At 39.2% G+C, this 9376-nt stretch overlaps 4 non-coding genes across 4 annotated transcripts; all 4 read left to right on the top strand.

The window, feature by feature from the left end:
* Positions 1-242: 242 nt before the first annotated feature.
* On the top strand, positions 243-333 carry LOC130456755 (small nucleolar SNORD12/SNORD106). The gene has a single exon (XR_008915798.1). It is a non-coding gene; the product is annotated as a small nucleolar SNORD12/SNORD106 (small nucleolar RNA).
* Positions 334-1629: 1296 nt separating this feature from the next.
* On the top strand, positions 1630-1721 carry LOC130456754 (small nucleolar SNORD12/SNORD106). The gene has a single exon (XR_008915797.1). It is a non-coding gene; the product is annotated as a small nucleolar SNORD12/SNORD106 (small nucleolar RNA).
* A 313-nt stretch (positions 1722-2034) lies between these two features.
* On the top strand, positions 2035-2126 carry LOC130456753 (small nucleolar SNORD12/SNORD106). Its single transcript, XR_008915796.1, has one exon. It is a non-coding gene; the product is annotated as a small nucleolar SNORD12/SNORD106 (small nucleolar RNA).
* A 322-nt stretch (positions 2127-2448) lies between these two features.
* On the top strand, positions 2449-2543 carry LOC130456756 (small nucleolar SNORD12/SNORD106). The gene has a single exon (XR_008915799.1). It is a non-coding gene; the product is annotated as a small nucleolar SNORD12/SNORD106 (small nucleolar RNA).
* Positions 2544-9376: the final 6833 nt, after the last annotated feature.

Raw genomic sequence — 9376 nt, 5'->3', positions numbered from 1 at the left:
GTTCTTAAGTCCCCGAGTTCTGAGCTCATTTTGCCCGGCCTCCACTGAGCTTCAGATTTTCTCCCCCCTGAAGACTGAAAAGGCTTGGATTTCTATCCAGAGCCTCAGTCCTTTTGGGTCATTTTCTCAACCCTTCCTATCAGTTGTCCCCCAGACTAGATCCCCAGGTAATCAGAAAAGGGCTACAAGCTTTGTAATTTTTCTTGATTTGGGGGCAAAAGAATAAATTGTTTAAAATAGAGACTGGTGCAAATGATGACTTGACTTTTTTCCCCATCAGATCGACCTTGCTGATCTCTTTGAATTTTTGCCAGTTTGATTCTGATGCACCGTACCAGAAAAGTCAGGCCATAACTGAATCGTAACTAAATCAACCCTTCGACAGGTGGTTACATTTTGGTTTTTATTTCACAGGACTGCTTCTGGAAGGAGGAGGAAGACACATGGGAATTTTGGAGATGTTGGTGTTTGGGCACCATGAGCCCATGCCCATGCTGACTTCTCTTTTGGTGAGCAATTACTTGTTGCATTTGGAAATTTGTAGATGTAACTATTGAATCAAAGCCAAGATTACTCTTAAAGTACATGGGTAGTGTCAGTTGACACTTAGTTAGAGTTTATGTCCATAATAGTGGTAGTTGGTCAGTGTATACAAGTGCTGGGTCTGCCTTGGGAAGATCTGGGTTTAAATCCAGCTTCAGATATGTAACTGGGCTTTGCTCACTTTTTCATCTGTAAAAATGAGGATAACAGCACCTAGCACCTTCTCTTGAGTTAACTGGTATCAAATGAGATAATTGTAAAGCACTTGGGACAGAATAAGCATCTTTATAAATCCTTATTCAAATTCTCCCCACCCCCATCTTTACTTGTAGTAAAAGACATTTTACACTTGAGGAACTTACAATCTAATAGTGGAGACAATATGAGCAAAGAACTATCTGAAGCCAGCTACATAGGAAATAATCAATGTCTACACTGGGATTAAGAAAGGTGGGGAAAAGCTTCCTATAAAAAGTGGGATTTTACCTGGAACTTCTAAGGAAGGTATTAGGGAAGCTTGGTGGAGATGAATGGGAGGCAGCCAGTGAAGTGGGCAGTAAAAAGTAGATGAATTTAATTAAAACTCCTTTAAATGTTTCTCCAAGTGTTCTAGTTATCCCTGGTAATCAGAAATTAGGAAATTGGGGCTCTGAGAGCTTTGCTAGTTATCTTGAATTCTCATGAGGGTGTTTGGAAAGTTGTATGTTTTTATTTATTAAACCCTTACCTTCTGTCCTAGAATCAATACTGTGTTGATTCCAAAGCAGAAGAGTAACAAAGGCTAGGCCGTGCAGGTTAATTGACTTGCCCAGAATCATATGGCTACGAAGTTTCTAAGGCCAGATTTGAACTTAGGATCTCCCATCTCTATGCCTGGCTCAACCTGAGTGCCCCCAGTTATGATTTTAATTTATTTCTAGGGTGCCAGAAATAAATCATAATCATGAAGCTTAAGGGATTTACCTAGAACTGCATGCCCACTAATATCAGCAGACATTCTATAAATGATGTCTTCCCCTAAAGGAAGGTAGTTTTAGAGGCTGTTTGCAGTACCCCCTTTTTTCATAGCTGTTGGACCTTTCTGTTGCTGGTATATATGATGACTAAACTTTTTTCCCCATCTGATCGACTATGTTGATCTGTACTACTACTATGCCAGTTTTTTCTGATATACCAGCTTTAAAAAAATGCTCTAAGTTGATTGGGTGTCCTGTGTTGGATTAACTTGCGTCTGGATTTATAATTTCTCAGACTTGATAGCCATTCTGGTTATTTGAATTGGATCTGAACTGTTGGATTTCCTTGACAGTCCCTCCCAGGATTGGTAAGTAACACCCATTCATCTAAAGTGCTACAGTACTTGTGATTACATGACTTGGTATTGCCTCTTATTTAATGTTGGGTTTTCAAGGAATGTCAGATACATCTGATTTCTCCTAAGATATCAATTAACAAGTATTTAAATATGTAATATATGCTAAAGGTTTTAATGCTGGTATGTATGATGACTAAACTTTTTTCCCCATCAGATCGACCATGTTGATCCTAATTAATCTTTGCCAGTTTTTTTCTGACATACCAGCTTCAAGATAGTTTATTAATAGTTTACTATTTAGTTTTTAAAAATAGCATTCTCACTCATGGGGACTTATATTTTACAGGCTAGCTCTTAAAATGAGCAGAAGTTAGATTCAAGTCAAGCCTTACCATACAGACCAGGAGAATGGTATTAAAGGATCCAGCATTCATTAAAAGGTGAATTTCCTGAAACTCATGTTAATTGCTACAGATGAAACTTGTTACTCCTTGGAATGTATAAAGAAAAGTTTTATGTCTAGGAGATGAACTTTTGTGGGCATAAGTGATCACATTTCAAGATTCCTTTAAAATAAAGTGCCTTCAGGTCTGTGGTTACATGATGACTAAAACTTTTTTCCCCAACTGATCGACAATGCTGATCAGGAATACATTTAAGCCAAAACTTGTCTGATTTCCATCAGATCCTGGAGTAGTTGTATGAATGACTCCACCCCCATATGGTTCTGTGGGGACTGACCAATAATACAAGAACCTATTAAATTCTTTACATAAATTAAACTTGTAGCATAATAAAGTTGGAGCACATAACAGAAAGTTGTATGATTAAGCATTTAAAGGGTTGCTATTAAATGTTTTTTTCTTTTATAGGATGAATGACTTAAGTGAATTGAAGGAAGTGAAATTTTGAGACTTGAAAAATCCAAGTGTGGTCTTGAAATGAAGAGACAAACCTGCTTTTGAATATTAAATATGTACCTGTCCCAGCTATTTAAAAAAAACAAGTCTTGTTTTACATTTTGCAAATAAATATTTTGGACATCTGTCTTTGTTTCAAGATGTTTGTAGGAGAAATTTTAATTTGAGTTTGGGTTTTAATCTGGGTTTAAGGGAGATCTGTCTTCAGGAGTTTAGCTAGTTCTTTAGTTTTTTTTAAAATATGTGGTCCCCGTAGTATAAGTGCTTCCTCTAATTTCTGTCCCAGTGTGATTTCTTCCTCCAGAGGTTGCTACTATCTCAGACATTGAACCTTTTCTCCAGTAGACTGCTAGAATAATTTGGCTCTTTCAAAAAATACCAAGAAGCTTAATTTTTCCGTTCCATCTCCAAATGTGTCATCTTTATGGTCTAGTAACCCAGGTTTTGAAGTCAATACTATTTCCTTTCTTCCCTTTATTACTTACATTTCTTTTGCAATTCTATTCCTTCCAGAGCTGCTTCAACTGTGCTATTAGAATAACCATACTTGGTCAGTAAATTACTTCCAATTAATTGCTGCCAGTGCTTTAATTTGTGTACTGAATGTGAACCTCTTCCCAAGAATATAATCAGCACTGCTGTCTTTGTTTCCTTAGAATCTGACATAGTGGCTTGCCTATAATAGCCATTCCTTATTATCCCTTAGGCCCTTTTTCTCTAAGTAGCTTGGTGGTGCAATACAGGCCTGGGGTCAGGAAGACTCATCTTCCCGAGTTAATATCTGATCTTGAAATGGCCAAAAGCTTTGTGACCCCAGGAAAATCAGTGCTATTTGCCTCATTTTTCTCATTTGTAAAATGAACTGGAAAAATTGCAAACCACACCAGTATCTGCCAAGAAAATGGAGACCATGGAGAATTGACCATTCTCTGATTTCAGTTAGCCATTATATGTTTATATGTATGAGAAAAAGTATAGGAAATAAATTTCTTTTAAGGGGAAGCATTAGGTGAAGTACTTAAGCTGAAATTTGAAAGGGATTCTGAATCTGGAGGACACTAAAAAACCCAGGTAATACTGTGCCAGTAAAATTTAGAGAGGAAGGGTGAGGAATAAGACCATTAGATTAAGTAGTTGGGACATAGTAACTGGAGAAAGCACTTTGTAACTATACCTCAAAATCACTAAAACTGGAGGCCCTTTGATCCAGTGATACCAGTACTAGTTCTATTACTTCCGAAGAAAGTAGAGAAGTGCTTTATAGCATCTCCTCTCCCCTCCCCCCCCAGCCCCCCTTTTTTAAACCCTTACCTTCTGTCTTGGTATTCTAAGAAGAGTGGCAAGGGAGAAGGCAGGCAAATGGTATTCAAGTGTCTTGCCTAGTCATAGAGCTAGGAAGTGTCTGAGGCTAGGCCTTTGCTGGAACTGGAAACTTAAGGTGTGCCCCTCATTTGGCCAGTGGCTGAACAAATTGTGGTAAATGAAGTAATATTGTGCCACAGGAATAGATGAAAGATGGCTTCAGGGAAACTGGGAAAAATATGAACTGGTGATACAGTGAAAGGAATAAGGTCTGGGCAACCAATTCACATAATGTAAAGAAAAACAATTTTGAAAGTCAAGAACTGATCAATATAATGACCAACTGCAATTTTAGGGGAGTAATGGTGAACCATGTCATTCATTTCTTGACAAGATGATGGATTTAAGTTGCAGAATAGTTTTGGATGGGGCTGATTCAGAAAATTTTGTGACTACGTATATTTATTAGAAAGGATTCCCCATTCCCAGCCCCATAAAAAAAGAAAATGATAAATGTTATTTGAAATGAAATACATTTTTTTTGAGAGAGCAGTATTAATTGAATGGTGAAGCCAATTAATACTGAGTGAGAGAAAGCATCTTTTTTTTTTTTTAATCTTGGAATCAATACTGATTCCAAGGCTGAAGAGCAGCAAGGACTAGGCAATGGGGGTCATGTGACTTGCCCAGGGTCACACAGCTGGGAAGTGTCTGAAGCCAGATTTGAACATTGGACCTCCCATCTCTAGGTCTGGCTCTCAATCTACTAAACTACCCAGCTGCTCCTGAGAGAAAGAATCTTGCACAATTTAGCTCAATGTTTGGCTGAGATGAGAGCAGAGAGTTTTAAGGATGGGGAGATTGAGGCATGTTTATAGATAGCAGGATAGTAACTAATAGAAGGAAGATGAAGAGAAATTGGTGGTGGGAGCAATTTGCTAGAGAAGGGTTTTCCCCAAGCTAAAAAACGTGGTTCTCTTCCCCTCATCCTCTTTTTTTGTCCTTTATATTCAATTAATTGTAAAACTGACAATTCTTCCTTTGTACTGTTTTTTGAATTCCTTTGCTATTCTTACTATGACTAGGTCAGCTAAAGGGAACTAGTCATGATGATCTTAGTCTTTTTTTGTGTCATAGACCCTTTTGGAGGTCTGGTGAAGCCTATGGACTCCTCAGAAAAATGTTTTTAAGTTCATAAAGTAAAATACATAGGATTGTTAAGGAAACCAAATACACTTTTCAAAATATTTTTTAAAAAATTGTGACCCCCTTTCCCCCAAGTTAAGAACCCTTGATCTAGTCCAACCCCTTTGTTTTTATAGTTGAGGAAAACATGCCAGAGGGGGCATGTGACCTTGCTTCAGACCATCCAGGTTGTGGTCCTTAGTTTCCCCCAGTAAAATAAGAGGATCGAACTAAAATTATCTCTTAAGACCCCTTCCTGCTCTTAATCTTTTAATTCTATGGTCATGTCTTAGCTAGTAGTCTGCACACAGAAATGAATATGAGTTGAGTTAAGAGAAGCAGAAATTATTGGCACACTTGGTAATAACCTTTTTTTTTTTTGCATTGGTCTGTGGGGGAAAGGGAAGATATATGTACCTTCAAGGTGTGAAAGGAAGTGCCTGATAAATCTCTAGTTCCAGAATATTTGCTAATGTGCTGAACCTGCACTCCCAAGATGGACTCCTGGCAGCCCTTTGTCTTCAGCCTCCTAGAGCCAATGGGTTGAGGATCTGTTTTCTCTGAGTCAGCACCTTGATAAAGACTATTTTTGATCTTTAGCCATCAGGAAGACTAGAAGGCTAGATAGAGACCCCTCCCCCCATTCCACTCCTCTGCCAATCTCTTTCATCTATCTCTATAGTAATTCCCTGGCTATCATCAATCTTCTTCCTGATAGCATGAGCTCAATTAATAAAATGCATGGAAAATTGTTTATAGGAAGTGCCTGCTCAGAGCCTGATAGCACTGGCCCCTTAGAGCCCTGAAGCTTTAATAGGCAGGTGGCCTTTGATTCTTGTTTCAGACCAACATGGGAAGAAATGAGTCCCATTGGTGGGAAAAGCAATTTTTCAAAACCTCAAAGTGAATCTGCTCATTTGGAGGAGTCACGATTCCAAGGGTTTCTTTAAATATGAGCTAGGACTTTTCTTATTGATGAGAGTACTTCGAGTGGTGCTTCTATGGAGGGCCTTAATAATTTAGTGAGGAAGGCTATTAGGTAGCAATCCCCCCTCCCCCCCAGCAGAGAGTAGGTGGTACCAAGTATGGAACACTTCATCTAGGAAAACAAGAGCTGAGCCACTGGTTCTGCTGTTCAGGAAGACCCTTTCCAACATCTCTTTTTGAGAATAGTTGTTTTTTGTGCCCCTCAGATACTTACCACTAAGGAAAAGCCATTGAAACTGCTCTTTTCCTTTGGTCCCTCCCCTCGGACTGTAGAAAGGCAAGAACAAGGACTCTGACAGAAGGAAAGACCATCATGCCATATCTATATGAAGGGAGTAATGATAGCAGGAACCAGGAAATGCTCTTTGGAGGAGAGAACAGCCCGGGGCTGCAATCAGAGGCTGATGGAATAGCCTGGCCAAGCATCTGAAATGTGTAACGATGACCTCTGAACTATCTCTCATGTCCCCTTCCCTCCTCACTAAGTCCCTTTGTGGGAAGGGAAGCCTTTCCAGTGCCGATTAATTAAACTTCTCTTGGATTGATTAGGTAAGAGATAGTTATTTTTATTTTGTTTTTTAAGAACCTGTCCCTTCCGTCTTAGTATTAATTCTAATTAGTATTAATTCTAAGACAAAAGATCAGCAACAGCTAGGGAATCAGGGTTAAGAGACTGGAAAGTATGTGAGGCCACATTTGAACCCAGATCCTCTGGACTCCAGGCCTGGCAACTTTATCCATTGTGCTACTTAGCTATCTAGTAAGTGACATTTATTTATTTTTTAAATTAAAAAAAATTTTTTTTCAAACATTATTCCTTGGTGACAAAAATCATTTTCTATTCTTCCCTCCCTTCCCCCCTCCCCTCCCATAGCCTGGGTATTGCATGTGTCCTTGATCAGAACCCATTTCCATGCTGTTGGTATTTGCACTGGGATGTTCATTTAGAGTCTACATCCCCAGCTATCTCCCCATCCACCCATGTCATTGAGCAGTTGTTTTTCTTTGGTGTTTTCACCAGTAAGTGACATTTATTAAAGAGAGTGTGTTGGGAAGAGTGCTGGTCTGGGAGTCAGGAAGCATGAGTTCTTGGTTCCTACTATGACTTAATTTCTTTCGCCTGAGCAAATCACCTCCCCTCTCTAAATCTGTTTTTTTTTTAATCTAAAAAGATTAAAAATGCTTCAAGTTTCTCTCCCAGATCTAATGTTTTATTTTAAGTTTCAGATTGAATATCTCATATTTTGGGTCCTAAAGTCTCCTTCTAAGCTCTGGCATTCTATGTTCCAAGGTCCTTCCTGGTACACAAAAGGAACCAAGTGTCCCTGTTTATCAATCCCTGTGAATGCTAAACCTGTGGCTTCCATCCAGGGGCCTGGCCACTGAATTTCCCGCTGGGCATATGCTTGGAGAGGTTGTTTGAATCAGCCTCGCTCTGCCTGCAGATGGCGCTGTGTGCACATAGCTCAGCTAGTCTGGACTGATTTTTCTGTCTGGGACAAAGCAGTCCAAGCTGTAAAGTAATATTACTTCTTCCCTGTCCCCTCCCTACTCCCCTTCATTAGTAGAGCTTCAATAATCAGCTTGCAGATCCACTGCTTGATGCAGTGGAGGTCTTGAGACCTGGGTTCAAGTAGATAAGACTGATTCAACCCTGCAGAATCTATTTATTCATATGTAAAAAAGGATAATGATATAGAAACTACTTTCATTAGAGAAGACTGCTCAAACCTATGGACTCTGCTCAGAATACTGCTTTAAATGCATAAAATAAATACCTGAATGACATAGAAATAAAATGATCAAAATGCCACCCCTCCCCCCCAAAAAAAGGCAAGTTCACATACCCCAGGTTAAGAACCAAGGGTTTTTGTGAGGATAAAACAAGATAATGTAAGTTAGATGACCATGAAACATTTGATGTCCTGCAAAGAGCTTTAAGACATAGTGTTAGGACACTTGAGCTTGACGTTTGACCGTCAGAAAATCGTTTATCCTTTATGAACCTCATTTTTCTCCTCTGTAAAGTGGGAATTGTAATACTTGCGCCATCTACCTGATAGGGCACTTGGTCAGAAAGCACTTTGTAACCTTTAATGTAATGGACATTATCATTACTACATATATTGCTCCCTGAGAGCAGGGATTTTTCCTTCCTTTCTTTCTTTTCTTTTTTCCCTTCCTTCCTTCCTTCCTTCCTTCCTTCCTTCCTTCCTTCCTTCCTTCCTTCCTTCCTTCCTTCCTTCCTTCCTTCCTTCCTTCCTTCCTTCCTCCATTCCTTCCTCCCTCCCTCCCTCCCTCCCTCTCTCTCTCTCTTTCTCTCTCTCTCTCTTTCTTTCTTTCTTTCTTTCTTTCTTTCTTTCTTTCTTTCTTTCTTTCTTTCTTTCTTTCTTTCTTTCTTTCTTTCTTTCTTTCTTTCTTTCTTTCTTTCTTTCTTTCTTTCTTTCTTTCTTTCTTTCTTTCTTTCTTTCTTTCTTTCTTTCTTTCTTTCTTTCTTTCTTTCTTTCTTTCTTTCTTTCTTTCTTTCTTTCTTTCTTTCTCCAGTGCTAAGCACAATGCTTGCCACATGGTAGATGCTTAATCAATGTTTGTTGATGACTATTACTATTTTTTAATGGATTAAATTTTTAGATGAGAGATAACTTTCCATTTATGGTGTCTATATCTTGCATGTGTCATTTGTCTCATACTGTCTTTACCATTATAACAGAAGCTCCTTGAAAGTAGACTGTTTTGGGGAGCAGCTAGGTAGCTCAGTGGATTGAGAGCCAGGCCTAGAGACGGGGGTGGGTGGTGGGTGGGTGGGTGGTGGTGGGGGTACTAGGTTTCAATCTGGTCTCAGACACTTCTTAGCTGTGTGACCCTGGGCAAGCCACATGACCCCCATTGCCTAGCCCTTACCACTCTTCTGCCTTGGAGCCAATACAACAGTATTGACTCTAAGCCAGAAGGTAAGGGTTAAAAAAAAAAAAGAAAGTAGACTGTTTTTGTGGGTATATGCAATGGTTAGGGCAGTACCTGAACATAATAAGTGCATAATAAATGTTTGCTGACTCCCTAATTGACTGATATCTCCCTGAGGTAATTCCCAAAAGGGCAGTTTGAGGTAGATAATTTCTGACAT

This window comes from Monodelphis domestica, chromosome 1 (genome assembly GCF_027887165.1).
Source record: "Monodelphis domestica isolate mMonDom1 chromosome 1, mMonDom1.pri, whole genome shotgun sequence".
NCBI classification, from domain to species: Eukaryota; Metazoa; Chordata; class Mammalia; order Didelphimorphia; family Didelphidae; genus Monodelphis; species Monodelphis domestica.
Note: the sequence above shows the minus strand (reverse complement) of the source record. Positions and strands in the feature narration are given on the sequence as shown.